The following is an 18,666-nucleotide window of genomic DNA, read 5'->3' as shown; positions in this document are numbered from 1 at the left end:
CAGTCAGCCTATGCTTAAGATCAGAAATGATTTAAACTGTTAAAAGTCAGTTCAGTAAGAAGAAGCTAAGGTCAATCTAGAATGTCATTAATTTCTTTATTTCTTTTTTCTCAATAGATTTTAGACTGTGTTAGTTAAAAATCCATACCGTGTACGGGTTCTGGGAAGTCGGGGGAGGGGGGAAGGAGGAGGGGGTGGGGGGGTGGAGGGAGGGAGGGGCACACACACAAAAAAAATTGTACTTCAATGTCTTAATGATTGACAAATGATGACATATTTGTGTTTTTTTTTCTTAAAAGAAAAATAAAAAAGTTCTGTTTAAAAAAATATTCACACCACCTAGTCAATCTAGCTTCTACATCGGTAATCTTGTGGCCATTTTTATCTGTGATACACTGGCTGACTGGGGTTGAATATTTCCCAGCAGTAACTCTGACCAATCTGAAGAACTTTCTGTAATCGCCGTGATGTTGAGCTGTTTCTAGTTCTGTGGCTAGCTGATTATAAAAGGTCTCTTTATCCTGCCTAGCACTTCTTTTAACTTCACGGGCAAGTTGGGCAGCTAATGGATGATTATTATTTGCAAGAGCTAGCTTCCTTTGTTGGGAAAGCTGGATAGTGGCATGTGAAATCCAGTCATTTTTCTGATGTTCATATGGTGGAATGCATTGGCTAACTGTAGCTTGCAATTGTTTTCGAAGGAGCGACCATGATTCATCGACTGATTGTGGCATTTTATCCGATTTTGATACTTCTTCCTCAAGAGATTTCATAAAGTGGTCTCTTATCTCGGGATCTTGAAGGCTGTGAATATTCAGTCATTTTGGAGCTGGTTTATGCATTCTGTTTTGGAATTTAAGATGGAATTTGGCAGCCACTAAGGCATGATCGGTTGCAACATCGAGTCCCCAAAAGGACCTGCAGTCAGTAACTGATTTGCTCCATTTCTGCTTGATTAAAATATAGTCTATTTGGTTTCTAGTTGCTCCATCAGGGCTTACCCACGTTTGAAGATGCCGCTTCTTATGGCAAAAGAACGTGTTAGTAAGCATGAGCCCGTGGTGACTTGCTAGCTCAATGAGACGTTTGCCATTTTGACAGGTGTTGGTATGTGGAGTGTAACAGCCAGTTATTTTACCTTGTCTTCTGCTTCCACCAACTTGGGCGTTAAAGTCACCCGCTACGATCAGGAAATCCTTTCTGGGAATTAGTGATAGTTCGTCTTCCAGCTGATGATAGAATTCTTCAATTGTTGCCTGATCATTAGCATTTGTAGGTGCATAGACCGATAATAATGATACATTGAATGGACGGCTTTTGATACGAAGGTAGACATAGATATAGATATAGACATAGTGATATAGATATAGACATAGATATAGATATAGACATAGTGATATAGACATATAGACATAGACATAGACATAGACATAGACATAGACATAGACATAGACATAGACATAGACATAGACATAGATAGATAGATAGATAGATAGATAGATAGATAGATAGATAGATAGATAGATAGATAGATGTATTAGTACTAAAGATACAACATAATAATTACTTAAAATAATGAAAGTAATACTGAAGTTCTCATATTATAGGTTTATGTTATGCCTTCACTGTACTTTCTATCCTCCCAGAAACCTCTAGTCTTCTGCTCTTGAACTTTATAATTCACCAAAGCCAGTAATCTAAACAAGAAGTCAGAAATGTCTTCTATTATTTTCAGGAATAGGATTTTTGAGAAATAGTACAAAACAATAAATAAAATATAACCTCTTAGACAGTTTGTCTGCAACTGAAATGATGTGTAGTTAATTAAAGGGAAAAACAGCAGAAGAAACTGCTTCATAAAAAACAAAATCTTCATGTTTTTTTAAAAACAATCTGCCATTTTCATTGCAAGCTTTCTAGTAAAATCCATTGCAGAATATTCACTACCATGCTTATACAATTTTAGGCATCTTGGGTTAATTTTGAAAGAGGTTTTGACTGAGAAAAATAAGCTCAAAATGGAAAGTTGGTTTTCCAGCTTAAACTATGGAAAGAAAAGGAATAGGAAAGATTACCAAGGTAAACAGTGAACGTTGGCTGTGAAGAAAATGCTTATTTTAAAAATAGTACCTCTGATCTCATTCAGTTTCTGGTAATAACCTCTAAGAGGTTATTATCCTAAAGAGGCTTTTGGTAGATTTTTAGTATAAGTTATTGTAAAACCCTTTGATAAATAAAATGTACTAAATCTATCGGTAACAGTTAAAAGTAAATCCTTGCATGCCAGTAAAAACTTGGTATAGAATTGATGTTTTAGTTATTGTAAACTCAGATCAGAAACGTTCTGATTCTTTATTTAGTACTTATTAAGGATGTTTGGGTTTGTTTTGATCTGTAGAAGCTGGTGTTTGTAATTCCAACAGCAGATACAAAACTGCCAGGGATAATTCTGTGATGTAGTGAATAAATATGCAAATACATTGAGCTAAGTGGAACCAGACAGAATAACGTCCTAGCATGAAAGATACTGTTTGTAAAAAATAAAATAAAAAAAAGGGGGGGGGGTTCCTGAGGTTTATTCACAGACAGTGCTGTGTTGTGTGTATATATATAGATATAGATATAGAAGACATACTGGGCAGCTTGCCCTTCGTTTAACTTCATGTTTCAAGGTTTCTACTCTTGTGGTTTTCTTCAGAACTAAATTAAATTTTGCTATGTGTATATTCTAGCCACCCTTAACCAATGATGTTTCATTTATCGACACAAATTGGCAAGATTTCTGTCTACTGTTCTGCTTCTTCCTCGTTTGCTATTCAAACAAAGAGTTCAAACAGCATTTCTTCCTATTCTTTCACTTCCAATAACATCCATGTTGTTTTGCAAAATACTGGGGGCACTTTTAAAAAGGAGAGCCTGTTGCCCACTTTCAGTTTGATGATGTGGCATATACTCTGCTGACTTGCCTGGAGGACTTGCTGACAAAGCATCATATGCAAACCACTTTGCAATTATTTTATGTTTGTTCCCCCCAAGATTAAACGCAGGATATGCAATTAACCAGAAATATTCAATTTTGGAGTTTCAATTTCAATCATTTTTTACATTGTGCCCAGTGGTGGGATTCACTAACCATTCCCTACCGGTTCGCAAATGTGAGTGAACACTTGCTTCAGTCGCACGTGCCACATCTGTGCAAGCGCAGTGTTCACACATTAAGTTAGGTTGGGTGGGTGGAGTTTCCCGCAGCCGCCACTACCAGTTCGCCCAATCCAGAGAGAACCAGCTGAATACCACCTCTGATTGTGCCCCTATACAACATAATGGGGAATCAACACAGACATTTTGTCCCTTATTCTCACCCCCCCCCTCTCTCTCTTTCTCTCTCTCTCTCTCTCTCTCCCTCCCTCCCTCTCTCCCCCCCTCTCTCTCTCCTCTCAACTGTAGGCTCCTAGGTAACATCATCAGTGCTATAAGGGAGTAGGGTTTGCTTCCTTTTTCTTTCTCCCAGGGTTGATGGGAATGTTCTTAATGGTTCCTTGATTAGCTATTGTTTATTGGTAAATTGTTTGTCTGCATTTGTAGTTCCTTGGTTGGGATATTGTTTACTTCTTGATTGCTGGCAAAGTGTTGATCTTGGTGTTAATCTCTACTCATCTAAGTATTGATTGCTGGCAGGAAGTGTTTTGCTCCCAAGTATGGATCTGATATGTAGATGACACCTTTGTCATAATAATAAAGGAACAAAAAGACCATCAAACCCCCCCCCCCAAAACCAGGCATTTAAATTATAAGAGGGGGAAAAGTTGTTATAGTCATTGGTCTATTATCCATTAGCCATTTTTGACTCTATCCTCCTCCTCCTCTAGGAATGACTTTGTTGATGGCATGAAGTAACTATTTCTTCCCTAAAATATATCCTTGTTCAGCTTGAATTGAACAGTAGTTGGAATGAATTATTCACAGAGATCAACTTGTTTAGAAAAGTGTCATTCATTCTCTCTTCCGCCCTTGAACGACAGCAGAAGTCAAGCCAACATAGTTTCCACTCTACCTTGTTTTTTCTTTCTTTCCTAGACAAGAATTAAGCTAGCTGAGACTACACAGAGAAAAGATGCAAGATCATTTCCCCTGAAGATTTAACTGGCTTTGTACTGAGTTTTCCTTCCTTCTCAGTCTCAATATTGGACAAGAATTGAAAACTAGTCTGGAAATAAATGATTGACCTAACCCTCAAAGTCTGTAATTTGTCTGAAAAGAACCTGGACCATTTTTGAATAAGATTGAAAGTGCCAGGCATGCAATCATTGTCAATTATATAGTCTTTATTAAATAAAATATCTCAAACAAAATCGGATACTCCAGCATTCAGCAAGACTTATCCTCTATGAAACAGTCAGCAAATCAACAGGAAAATGCTGTACTAATATAGAGGAATACCAGGATAGCCAACTTACAGACCTTCTGGGGCTCTTGTCTCAATTTCAAATGTCTTCTGGTTAGGGCTGAGATATATGGGCTAAAAGAATCCAGATAAGCATTAGATGGCAGCAAGCTAAGTTACAGTTTTCTATACTTTTTTACTGCTATTTGTTGTTGTTGTTGTGTGTGTGTGTGTGAATGATAGTTGGTATCCCTAAGTCTAGTCCTAAGACATGGTTAATGACCTCTAGTTTGAATCGTAGACCTAAAAGCAACATATAGGTGTCATACACATTTCACTGTAATTTTATCTCTCAAACATATTTTGGAAAATAAAATATTTGTAGTTCTGCTTGTGAACCTTTTTCTCCTCTTCTTTAATGTTATTTGGCATGTGCTCAGTAGCATAAACATATAATGCAAGTAAAGGACTTGAATCTTCATTTCCACCCCCTCATTTCAGACACATTCATTGTGTGCTAATATGAATTGCTGTACATGATTAATCATCAAAGAAGGTAAATTGAATTAAAGCTGCTTCTTTCTTTCTTTCTTTCTTTCTTTCTTTCTTTCTTTCTTTCTTTCTTTCCTCTTTCTATCTCAAGTGCACACCAAACGAACTGGTTGTTAAAGTGATAGGATCCCACCCCTGAATACAACCTATGTTACATTTGTGTACAGTCTACATAGATTAACTATGACTTTAGTATAAGGATCTAAAAGGGTTTTGTAAGTTCATCCAATATACCCACGATGGAGAAACTTTAAAAAAGTGATCTTGATTATACAGTAGATCCTCTTTTAGAAACAGGTATAGAAACATAGTATTTTCTTCCCAATTTAGTTGCACCTCAAGAAATGCAAATGGAATGTGCAGAGAAATGTATTAATGGAATAAAAATGCCAATAATGCTTTTCTTCTATTAAATGCAGAATGGGTATGTTGAAATAGTGTTTTCAGTATAGCAGAAGAATGGTGTCTTAGCTGCTTAGTGTCTTCTTCTGAAAGCAATTATGTGAGGCTTAATCAAAAAGAACATGCATGTAATGAAAAACGGGGGGACAGGGACAATAACAATTATCTGCCATTGTTGGCTAGAATGGAGTGTGATTTTTGTTACTTGGAACTTGTGTGGTTCTGAATTGGGGAACTGGTTCAATGCCATTATTTGCATTCTTCTATTGGTCAGCTGGATAGGACATTAATCAATTCCTCCATGTTCTAAGCATTTGATGTTAGCAGAAGTAAAGACAATTTCAAAACAGTTTCAAATTGATTTTGAGAGATTGGGGTCATAGTGGTATGGAAATAGCCATAGAGGCAAACATGCACATTGATATTATTAATGAATAAAACATTTCCTTCTTATTGAGAATGCCTCGAGGACTATTAAATATTGAAATGAATACATTCCTTTTTGTGAAAATCCTTACCTCAATCCGTGATTCTTCTTGAGAGAATATAATTTCCCTTGTAGTTGCTCTCTCAGAAGCATTTCTACATTGTATGATGGAGTTATAGGGACAAAATTCCCTATTATTCCTTAAAGAAGTGGCGTAAGAATGCTAGTTGATGAAAAAGGAGTAGAAACCTTAAGCCAAGTGGTTCAGAATTCAGAGTTCAGAAAGTTCTTTCCAGCTGGCCATGATCTCCACAGCAACTATTGTCAGATGAAGAAGATACTTCAAACCCTATTCAAACAACAGAAAGAAAGCAATTTAGTCCAATTTCTTTCAGGCAGGGAAGAGAACGGGAGAAATGTGTTCATAATTCGGGAGAGAGGATGAAATTGATTAAGGTTTGCATTGGATGATCAGGTAGCAAAGAATTTTTTGCCGAGGGGGGGATCTTTCCAGTTGCTGTTGACAGCCAGCGAGAATCAATTTAATGGAAATTTGTTACAAGAAGAGCAAACCAATCTGAGATTCAGGAATCTGTGAAGAGTGTCTGTGTTTAGCAGGTAATGAAATATTTTTAAGAATAAACAGGAGAATGCTCTTAACCAGCTTTCCCCTGCATTTATTTCTACCCATTCAAAACTAGCAGAAAATCTTTTATAAACCAAAATTGAATGCACTTCAGATTTAATGCATTCCCCATGGTGTAAATAGAATTGGAGTTCAAAAATAAATCAGCCAAGCTTGCTGGCCAAAATGTGAACAGAACTATTTTGTCACCCCTTTGGGATATGAGACTGTATTCACACAGCTGCTGTACCATATTCCCCTCCCATCCCAGAACTGACTGGAAATCATGATACTCGAATCTTGCTGCTCTCACAGCCCACTCTAACCAGGTATTTATGAAATAAGTTTGCGCTCTTCTGCTAGGCATACAACACAGTGTGTGACGTCTCATAATTGACACGTTCCCCAGCTAAAAATACAGCCCTGCTGTGGCATATGGGTGTTAGGGGTCCAGCACGACTTCTGTTCTGCTGATGTGAGCCAGTTAATGAAGAGAGTACAGGGAGGAAAAAAATTAAATTCTGGCCTTGAAGGACAGGTGTACCGTCACAAGGCCTGATGACCTGATCTGACTGCTAGCCACGGCTGTTGTGTTGAGATGTGAGATGGCAGTCCCATTGGTCCAGCCTGGTATGGGCAGCTAGAACTATAGGAAGGGAGGCACCCATTTCCTCAGTTACTGGGAGGCAATGTGCCCAGCCGCCGAACCTAAAAATTGGAAAGAGAAGAGGGAAAAGTCTGCACAGAATGAACAGTGGCTGGAGAGAAAAGTTGGAGAAAGAGGTTAAGAGTGCAGAGCAATTGTTAGTTTCTGGTTGGGAAGGGAGAAGGACCAGCTGGCTTCCCTGGAAGAAAGGAAGTGGAGATCCAGAGGGACAAAAGGTGCATGACCCAAGAGGGGAAGGAGGAACTTGGCTGGCTGCAGATGGTGGCTTCACCCAAGCCACACAGAATCTTTTGGGAGTTGGGCAGCTTTAACAATAGCAATAGCACTTAGACTTATATACCACTTCATAGTGCTTTTACAGCCCTCTCTAAGCAGTTTACAGAGTCAGCATATTGTCCCCAACAATTTAGCTCCTCATTTTACTCACTTTGGAAGGATGGAAAGCTGAGTCAACCTTGAGCCAGTGAGATTTGAATTGCTGAACTGCACCTACAGTAGCAGTCAGCGGAAGTAGCCTGCAATACTGCACTCTAACCACTGCACCCCCTCAGCTCTTTAACAAATCCAATTAAGTTAAAAAAATACATTCTAATTCTTCCTCTGAGAATTCATTATTTTGATCTGACACCCATAAGCTTCTGATCTATCTAGAAAGGACCAATATGTCACCTCGCACAAAACAGTTCAGACTCTGGAAAGTTCGTAGTCTTTGCAAAATGTGAAGGTGAAACATCAAGCTTCTATGAGGCAAAAACACTTCAGTGAGGCAGATTATAGTTGGTACACAAAATCCTGGGATTTACTTCATGGGCCAAGATGTAAATGCAAACATAGGAGAGGAAAATAAAACCTGTAATTAAAATGTATTATTTTGTGCATAAAATTCAATTTCTAAATTTTGCTGTATTAAAAAAGATGAGTTTTGACTGAGACAACTTTGAATTGGAAAATATTTTCAGTTTGTGATGCCAACAGTCATGGTTTCAATGAGTGATCTCATATTTTCAGCATGTCCCTACAATGTATGTCAATATGTCCCTGCAGAAGGAGGAGGAGCAGGAGGAGGAGGAGGAGGAGGAGGAGGAGGAGGAGGAGGAGGAGGAGGAGGAGGAGGAGGAGGAGGAGGAGGAGGAGGAGGAGGAGGAGGAGGAAGAGAAAGCCCAGGGCGTATAAATTGTGTGATACTATTGTTTTATTGCCCTGAAGAAACAATAAAGTAAACATACATCAGGAAACTATAATATAATTCAAACTGTATAAATGGCAACAGACCAGAAAAATGTTTCTCATTCCCTTTTAATAATGAAAAACAACATTCTTGGATCATTAATGTATAAATACAATCCACTATTGGGATGAGTAACAATGAGAGTTGCTAATGAGTTGGCTTCCCTCATTGATCAGTAAACCTATATTCTCAAGCAGTATAAAAAACATTAAGTTCAGTATTTTTCCACAATACAAACCCATCCAAAATTTGTTAGGGAATGGAGAAGGACTCATCCACCTCCCATTCCCTATATGCCTCAGCACCAAAATGATCTGCTTTCTCTTTGGTGAGCACATGCCCTCATGCTGAGGCCTCCATCTTAAGGCCAGGCTGCCTCTGAAGCAGGCTGGAAGTCAAAGAGATGGGCAAGAAAATGATAGTTTTCCTGCGATTGGTGTCAGACAAAGTTGGAATGTGAAAGCTGACAAATTAGTGAAGCAATTTCATGACAAATTTCCAGGTAAGCCAAAAGGTCCCCTGTGGGGGGAATAGGTGGTTAGTTAGTAAATGTTAACCCCTTGCCTTATTCTCTTTACAGGACACACTTTTCTTCTGAGGGGAGGCTGCCTGTCAGACCTGCAAGCCATCTTTTCTTTTTGGATTTCAGGCCCGCCACACTTTCTATTGTGGGAAAATGGGAGAGGAGATTATATGGGGTGATGTGTAGCCATAATAATATTCTTCTTAGAAAGTCAAGGTCACTTTTGTCTCTGCACCTGGCTGGGTATGTATGGGAGGAATCTGTCTTTGTGATAGTGGAAGATTGGACCATGTGATGGACTTGTGGGCGTTGGGGCAAAATCTTGAATTTTCAACTGGATGGGAAAACCTGGAAGCTTTCAGATTCGGGTTTTCTCAGATGTGCCAACATGACATCTCTAATAAAGTGGAACTTTGAGGAGACCCAAGTCTTGGAGTTTTATTTCATTGGGGGTGGTTTTTTTTTTAACCCTGAAAATTGGAAGACCATGGAGGAGGTGTTCCTTCTCCTCTGTTGCCTGTCTTCCTCCCATTCTCCTCAGATATTGGCTTTCTATGCTACTTCATACCTTGCTACTCCCAGTCAAGCATGGACCTTCTCAAAGGCAGTTCTCTGGGACATCCACAGAGGAGAATCAAACACATCAAGATCATGGCCACAAGCATATGATTGAAGTGCTATCCTTTTTTTAAATTTTTTATTTATTAAACAAGAATTTTTTCTTCATGCATGTCTCTGGCAGCAATTAGCTGCAGCTGCTCTTGTTGCTCTCCAGCAAATGTGAAGAATGCTTTTTGTTAGTACACACTTGTTGGACAGATTTGTTTTGAGTCCTTAAGCCAGTTTGGCGTATTGATTAAGGTAGTAGCTTAGGATCCAGGAGACTATAAATTCTAGTCTTTCCTTAGGCATGAAAGCCAAGTAGGTGATCTTGGGCTAGTCACTCTCTCTCATCCCAAACCACATCACAGTGTTTTGGGAAAATAGGAGGAAGAAAGAGTATTAGGTATGTTTGCCACCTTGAGTTATTTATAAGCAATAATAAAGGCAGGATAAAAATGAAATATATAAAATATATAATACTTGCAAGAGTTCCACACGTCAGTTTGGAGCTGCTCTCACAATGTTGGCTTGTTTTAAAACTGAGTCACCCTATTGCATTTGGATGAGAGTTGGCTGCAAAAATGGATCATTTATTTATTTTGAAATCTTGGGGCTTTGGAATTAGGATGGTTTTTAGTTGAGTTTGCTCTTGTTTTGCCATATCGCCAGGATCTTGGGTGCAAAACTGGCCCTATTCCATGTCCTAACAGAAGGAATCCAGGCAATCTAATCAGTGAACTCCATCTTACATCTGCTATTTAGTTTCACAATCCCTGTAAAAGTAACTGACAGTTTTGGTTTTCTTTGCTGACACATGTTTGTGGAGATTCTCAGTCATTCATAGTTGTCTCAAAGGTGTTTTTTTAAAAGGCAACTGGACTGTTTCTTCCTTAAGGAGGAAGAAGAAGTTTTACTTCTCATCCAAGGAGCCTCATCAGTTCTGACAGGATGGTGGGGGTTATGGAGAGATTTGTTCTGACAGGAATAGGGAGGGGGATTGGAAGCAGAGGTGGTATTCAGCCGGTTCTCTCTGGTTTGGACAAACCGGTGGCGGCGGCTATGGGAAGCTCTGCACACCTGTCCCAACGTAATGTGTGAGCACTGCAGATCCGCAGATGTGGTGCATGCAAACAAAGCCCACACACACTCACCTTTGTGAACCGATAGAGAAGGTAAAGGAATCCCACTGCTGGTTGGAAGGATCATATTACTTTGCAGTCATCTTACACAGTATAAGCAGTGCCTACTTCCGGGTGAACCTTTACCTCACCTATTTCCTAATTGAGCACCTGAGCTGAAGAAAATAATTATTCTGCTTCCCCAACAGCCTGAAGTTCTTATCTACACTACAATGGTCAACCATTGCAGTGGTTGGGAGGGTTGGGGGGGGGAAGTCACCCAAACTGCCAGCATTTTGATAGTTTTTGGACCCCCTCCTCCCCCACTCACTTCCAACTCAACTTTCTCCAGACACACAAATCTGAATGAGGAGTGTCAATGTCAATGTTTTATGTTTGGACTTGGATCTAGACTTAGAATAATTTTATTGTCACTTTAAATATACACTAGCTAGCATCGATTAAAATGAAATTCCATTGCATACAGCTCTCAAAGGGTCACCACCTCCAATATACACTACATAAAAATGACAAAATAAATAAATACAAAATTATGCATATTCCCAAATACCCACATCTATTATATGACACAGAGAAACAACACAGTCTACTTCGGAGGTAGACATGTACATGATGAGAAACATTTGCTTTCTTTAATGGGAGGTGAGGGCAAAAGAGGGGAAGATATTGTATTATTATTATTTACAAAAGCAATGGTAATGAACCGAAGATGATCAGAGATTTGTGAGTGATGTGACTGGTGAACGTGGAGTGAAAACCATAGATAGAAATCTGTTTAGAATAATTGCACAATAATTAAGAAGAAATTGGGCATCCATTTGGTACAGTCTCCTGCTTGAGGAGGGGGTTGGACTAGAAGACCTTCAAGGTCCCTCCCAACTTTGTTAATCTGTTATTCTACCCTGTTATTCAGTTCATTGTGAACAGTTCATATCTGTAGTTATCCAAAACAACATTATAATAAATGTATAAAAACTGGAAAAGAAACAATAAAAAATTTAAAAAATATTTATTCCCCCCTTGCACTGAATCTACAAAATAGATTCAGTGCAAGGAAGAGAAATAGCTAAAGAACAGGGATAGTATTCGAAGCACTTGTTTATTTTCTTGCTTTAAAAAAATCAGATTAGTATTTGAATTCTTCAGTATCACTCTTGAGTTATATGGCACAGCTCTGTAAAAGCAATGTTAAGGGGTCCTTAGAAGTACATAGCAACTTTTTAAAAGCTGTATCAAGGAGTCAATTCAGAAGGAAAACCTCACATTCAGAACTGATTCAAGTTTTGTTTTCCTTCCTGAAAAATAAATGTAAGCAGCGTACTGTTTTGAATGTTACTTTACAGAAGACCTACGCACCAATATATTCCATTTTTATGTAGCTTTGTCGCACAAACTCATGCATTTATTGCACAAACACATGCACTTCTAGAAATGTATTCTGCTACTCTGCTGCAGCAAAAACCAAGGAGTCTTGTGGCATGGCAGGAAACTTTCAACCTACTCACCTTGAAGGTCATGCAAGACTATATTATCTTATCTGGAAGATATTCCCTTGAAGCATCAAGGTGCTTCTTTTGTTAATGAGAAAGTTTGGGGCCATGATAGGGACCCAAACCAGCTGCAGATTCTCCATCACTGGAGGTTTTTAAGAACAGATTTGATGGTCATTTGTCCAGAATGGTGTATAGTTTCCTGCTTGAAGAGGGGGTTGGACTAGAAACCTCCAAGGTGCCTTCCAACTATGTTATTCTGTATTTTGTAAAAGCATTGACTATTCCAGCACTCACAGGTTTGTTATTGGGTTTTAAAAAAACAAAAACGTTGGCTTATTTGACGAGGTCCTGCATGGAATGGGTTGTTCTGTTTTTCTTCCTGGCAGATTGAAGATGGGATTGTAAAGGAATGCTTATTCTCTGAAAAAGATCAAATAAATCCTCCCCTCCCTAATTTAGGAAGGAGAGAGAACAAGAGCAAGAGAGTGCAATTTACAATTAAAGGAAAAACACCAATCGGCAATTGAATTACCACCTAGGGGTGGCAAAGCAAGCAGAAACTCTTTGATCTGTGCTTTGCTTACACATCTCTGTTAGGAAATTGAGACAGAGAGGTATGCTTAAAGACTCTGGCCCAAGGGTTTGACCAGCAGGATTAATGTTCCTTCGCTGCTAATAGAGAAATTATAATAGGGAAAGACCACCACCTCTCTCTCTCCCTCCTCCCCCTCCTTTCCTCTTTCTCCCCTCATAAACACTGAAAGGTTGTATGTGAAAAGGGGAATGTGACAGGGGAATTATGTGTGCCTATGAATGCATATCTTGGCTCCAACCACAGCTAACCACGCATCCCATCTTTGAAGTTTCTAAAGAGTTTTTACTTCATGGTTATAGCTTTTACTTCAAAGGAATTGCCAATGTGCCTGTAATAGCCCCTTAATTCACAAAGTTTTCCTGCAAAGGCTTTTTTCAATTTGTAGAAAACAAATATAATAAAGGGATGATAGTTCTCTAGCAAATTAGATTATCCCACTAATAAGGGAAACTGTTCACATCTAACATTGCTGTTCATTTTTCGATGAGGGCATGGTGAGTAGTGAAACAATATTATTAGGTTTCTAATGTATAAATGTCCTTCTAGTGAGTGCTTTCCTTGTGCTGAACTGAAATGGCTGTGGCCAGTGGTGGGATTCAGCCAGTTCACACCACTTTGGGAGAACCAGTTGTTAAATTTCTGAGCAGTTTGGAAGAAATCATTAGGGCAGAGAACCTGTTGTTAAATTATTTTAATCCCATCACTGGCCGTGGCAACCTGTGCTTGGCTGGGAATAAAATATATCTGAAACGGTGTATTGGTGTAAATATACAACAAATGCTCTATAACCATAAGGCTTTTGATATTTCCATCTGGTGGGGCTCTTATTTCAGGAAAAATATAAAGAAGAGCTATACCCTCCTTTAGGGTTTCCTGCTTGATCACACTTTGCACAGTTTACAATCCCTGCAGAAAAACGAACTACAATATAAAAATCTGACATATTGAATCCCAAATTTATCAGGAGGAATATTTTTCAGTTCCTAATTAAATTAACTTTTTTTTTAAAAAAAATCCTGTTATACTTTAGCAATAGCAATAGCAGTTAGACTTATATACCGCTTCATAGGGCTTTCAGCCCTCTCTAAGCGGTTTACAGAGTCAGCATATCGCCACCCACAGTCTGGGTCCTCATTTCACCCACCTTGGAAGAATGGAAGACTGAGTCAACCTTGAGCCGGTGAGATTAGAACTGCTGAACTGCAGATAGCAGTCAGCTGAAGTGGCCTGTAGTACTGCACTCTAACCACTGCGCCACCTCGGCTCTTTACATACTTGACATCCAAAAGTTCCTAAAACTATACCCTGCTCTTTAGATAAAGTTGATAAAATAGGAAATTGTGTTATTTCCATTCCTTGAGCTAACATTGTCTGCTGGAAACATTAGATTCAATATCTTTATTTAGAATTTCATCAGTCAGTTCTAAAATCTAAAGTATTTATCTTCCACATAACTTGGTTTTTTTTCCAGTTTTCCTTTTAATTCTATTGGCCAGAAAGATAATTCTGTGATGTTCCAATGAGGGTTATTTAATACGGGAGTTCATGATGATGCTGAATATGGAGCAAATATTTACTTATATATCTCCTTGTCATTTTAAATTTATTTAAACTATTTTAACTTTTGCTTTTAACTTTTTATTTAATTTTTCATGATCACTTGCTGACATATAGAACATGCATGCTAATATATGAAGAAAAATGCGTACTTTGAAAAGGAAATAAATCTTGTTTTTCTTCTTATCTCCTGTACAGATGTAATATATTTTAAGAAACTTTAGTTCATAGGCTTTGGTCCAAAGGTGGGATTTAGCTGGTCCGGACAGGTGCCAGCAAATCAGTTGTTAAAATTCTGCCCAGTTCAGCCAACCAGCTAATCCCACCACTGGCTGCCCCACCTCAGGCCATTTTTCGGACTGTTTTTCAGCCATATTTGGGCCATTTTCTGTTGTTTTTCAGGGCTTTTCGGCCGTTTTGGGGCTGTTTTTGATGTTTAGTAGTAGTAAATAAATAGAGAGGAAAATTGAGTCAAAGGCCTCAACAAGGTACAATTTCTATTTCTAACCCTACTACTGAACATCCAAAATGGCCCCAAAATGGCCTGAAAAACAGCCTGAAAATGGCCCAAATATTTTTATGCATAAAGCATGTTTCTATTAGTGTCTTCCTTCATAGATATGCTGTTCAGGATAATCTATAATATGTTTTTTTAAGGAGATCAAAGCACAGATTCCCATTTGGTTGATGCCACACTCTCCTCTATGCTATACTGTGACAGAACTTTATTCCCTTCGGGAACTCCCCCTTTTCTGGGGATGGACTTCTTGCCTATCAAGACGCTTCCTTAATGATGGATCTTGGGATCCCGAGAGGTGGCATGCAAAGAAGAGACTTCTTAGGGATTTTTCACAGGGGTTTTAAAATCAAATTTTAAGGGGGCAGCAGGGGGGTTGATATGGATGGCTCAGACAGGCTTGTGGGGGAGTCTGCCAGGACACAGGCCAGAGCTAACTAATGGGCGCAGGTTGGGAGTGCTGGGAGGGGTTGGGATTCCGGGGGAGACATTAAGCCATTCCATTGGGGGGGTTCACCATCTCTACTGTTTGTGGAAGAGGCAGATATGGTGGGGGCTGAGGGCCAAATTATGTTCGGGGACACAGGTTCGCTGTTTAAGAGCAATCGCGCGTTCCGACCCTCATCACCCTTCTCACAGCCCTGGGTGCTCGGGATTACAGGACCCTGGTCTCCGGCTGGTGTCGCTTAATGCTAGGTCTGTGGTACATAAGGCTCCCCTCATTTACAACCTCATACAAGAGGATAGAGCGGACATGGCATGCATTATGGAGACCTGGTTGGGCCATGAGGGGGGTGTTCTCCTTAGTGAATTATGCCCACCAGGCTTCCGGGTGTTTCACCATCCGAGAGCTCAAGGCAGGGGCGGGTGGTGGTGGCGGTGGTTATTAGGGAAAGTCTCGGACCTCAGGAGATCACTGTGCCTCAGATATGTGGGTGTGAGTCCCTTTTTGTGAAATGGGGCTTGGAGTTCAGGTGGGCCTTTTTGTTACATACCTGTCTCCCTGCTATGTTTCATCGGCTCTGCCGGAGATGCTGGATGTGTTAGCTGGATTGGCGGTTGATTTCCCCAGGCTTATGATCCTGGGGGATTTCAATCTGCCTTCCATTGGCGAGACATCCGAGTCAGCTCGGGAGTTCATGGCTTCCATGATGGCTATGGACATAACTCAGTTAATTCAAGACCTCACCCATAATGGGGGACACACGCCCAACCTGATTTTTGTCTCTGGGCAGTGGATGAATGATCTAGATTTAGGGGATACTTCTATCCAACCCTTGTCATGGTTGGATCATTTCCTCATCAGGCTTGACTTCCATACTGCTACCCCTCACCGCAGGGAGGCGGAGCCAACCAGATGGTTCCACCCCAGGCGCCTGATGGACCCTGAAAGGTTCCTGATGGAGCTTGGGACTTTTCCTGAATCCCTTGCTCACAACTCAACCGAAGCCCTAGTGGAAGCCTGGGATAGGGTGGCCACTGGGGCTTTGGATCGTGTTGTGCCTTTGCGGCCTCTGACCCAGTGTCGATCCTGGGTAGCTCCCTGGTTTACCGAGGAGCTCTGGGAGATGAAACACCAGAAAAGATGCCTAGAGAGTGGTTGGAGGGCCAGCCGGTCCGAATCTGATAGAACACTAGTAAGAATTCATATTAAATCCTACTTAGTGGCGATAAAAGTGGCAAAACGGCAACATTTTTCCGCTCTTATCGCATCCTCAGATAACTGCCCAGCCACCCTGTTTAGGGTGACCCACTCCTTACTTAACCAAGGAACTGGGAAAGACCCCTTGCAGGGAGTGGGGGGCACCATTTTATGTGCTTTCCTCCTACCTGTCAGATCGGTTGCAGTTTGTGTTGACTGGAGGGCAGGGATCGACCCCGAGGTCACTTGTGGGGTGCCCCGGGTGTTGGTTCTCTCACCCCTCCTGTTCAACATATATATAAAACCACTCGGTGAGATCATCCATGGTTTTGGGGTACAGTATCATCAATATGCTGACGATACCCAACTTTTCATCTCTACCCCAAACCACCCAAACGATGCCCTCGACGTGATGTCCCGATGCCTGGAGGCTGGATGGGGAGGAACAGGCTCAAGCTCAATCCCTCCAAGACTGAGTGGCTGTGGTTTCCGTCATCCCGATTTGTGCAACTTATTCCATCTTTGATGATAGGGGGAAAAATTCTAGTCCCCTCAGAGAGGGCCCGCAATCTGGGTGTCCTTCTGGATACACAGCTTAGTTTAGAAGAACATCTGACAGCTGTGACCAGGGAGGCCTTTTACCAGGTTCGCCTGGAAAGTCAGATTCACTTAACGACCATGTTACTAGCTTAGCAACTGCAGTGATTCACTTAACAATTGTGTCAAAGTCATAAAATGTAGCAGAACTCACTTAACAAATGTCTCAGCAATATAAATTTAATTGGTCATAAATTGAGGGCTACCTGTAATGGGACACTCAGCAGGAAGCCAGTACATTGAAGTCAGAGAAGTGCTCTTCCAAGTAATTGTTATTGACTTGACTTTATAGTTCTCTGCCTTTATCCTCCATAGAGGAGAACGTTCTCTGCCTTTCTACTTTTACTAAATTCAGGATATCCTTAAAATATTCAATATAATTTGCTTGACAGAGTTAGGAGTTCAGAAGGGAGGAAAATCATCTATATTTAGCAAAATGAGTACCTAGAAATGACTATACTAGCAAATATAGACCCTTGCCTTTGAGCACATGCCGATGAATTATGTGTATATAATTTTCAGCATGGGGGCATAACAGCTATGCACTTTGGTATGTGTATGACAAGCCTCTACAAAGTTTATGCCTATTCTGGGAGAAGCCAATGACAGATTATGCTTTTGCAATACAGAAGAGCCAAGAATAAACATAAACATAAGAAGTGGGTCATTTTTAAGCTTCCAGAGTCAATAATGCATTTTAAAGAGCAAGAACTTTAAAATGTATTATACTGTCTTCTGTAAGAAAAGAATTTGCATGTAGCTTAAGAGCAATCTATCTGCAACAATAAGAGCACCTTTGAAGATGTGTTAAGTCTGAAGCCAAGATTATGTCTGTTGTTTAATCATTTAATTTACTTTAAGCTCTGCTTCTCCAATGGTACCCAGAATTCATATAATCCTTCAAAGCATTGGATTTATCTTCTCTTCCAACACCAATTGCATTTGATAATGTGCGAGAAGAAGAAAAATGTCTAAAAACATAAGACAAAGATATAAAATCAAAAGCCGATTTAGACCTTAAAGTCCAATGCTCTGCTCAATGAAGGAATCTGTTGGGAAACCACAAGCAAAGGAGAACTCTTGTGGCAGCCTTTCCCACTGGATGATCTGCAGTGGAGTCAGGAAGTTCCTGTTATGTCTAGCCTAAACATGTTTCTTTGTGGTTTAACTTACTGGTTATGGCCCTACCCTTGTAGGCAATATAAAATGAGTCCACTCCCTTCTCTTTATAGCAACCTACATTAAGATCTTTTAACAATTCCTCACAAGACCTACTTTCCAGTCCCCTCACCATTTATGCTATCACTCCTCTGAACTTGTTCAAATTTGCCACTGGTTTATTTATCATGTTTATATCTATCACAATCATGATCTCTCTCTCTCTCTCTCTCTCTCTCTCTCTCTCTCTCTCTCTCTCTCTCTCTCTCTCTCTCTCTCTCTCTCTCTCTCTCTCTCTCTCCCTCCCTCCCTCCCTCCCTCCCTCCCCCTCCCTCCCCCCCTCTCTCCCTTTCTCTCTCTCTTGAACTGTGATGCCCAGAACTGGACACAATGGCTCAAAAGGGATCTCATTTTTCTCCTAGAACAACTGCCTTGTTGCATAAGCTAGACTAAACAGATTGACCTGCAGAAGATCTTGAGGAACCTTGCACTTAGATTCTCCAGTCCAAATCTTAATGCCACACTGGTTGCATGTTCAGTGTTTGGTATAGTGGTTG

The sequence above is a fragment of the Thamnophis sirtalis genome, unplaced genomic scaffold, assembly GCF_051295495.1.
Source record: "Thamnophis sirtalis isolate CommonGarterSnake01/CBP01778 unplaced genomic scaffold, rThaSir2_p1.2 scaffold_6, whole genome shotgun sequence".
NCBI lineage: Eukaryota > Metazoa > Chordata > Lepidosauria > Squamata > Natricidae > Thamnophis > Thamnophis sirtalis.
Note: the sequence above shows the minus strand (reverse complement) of the source record.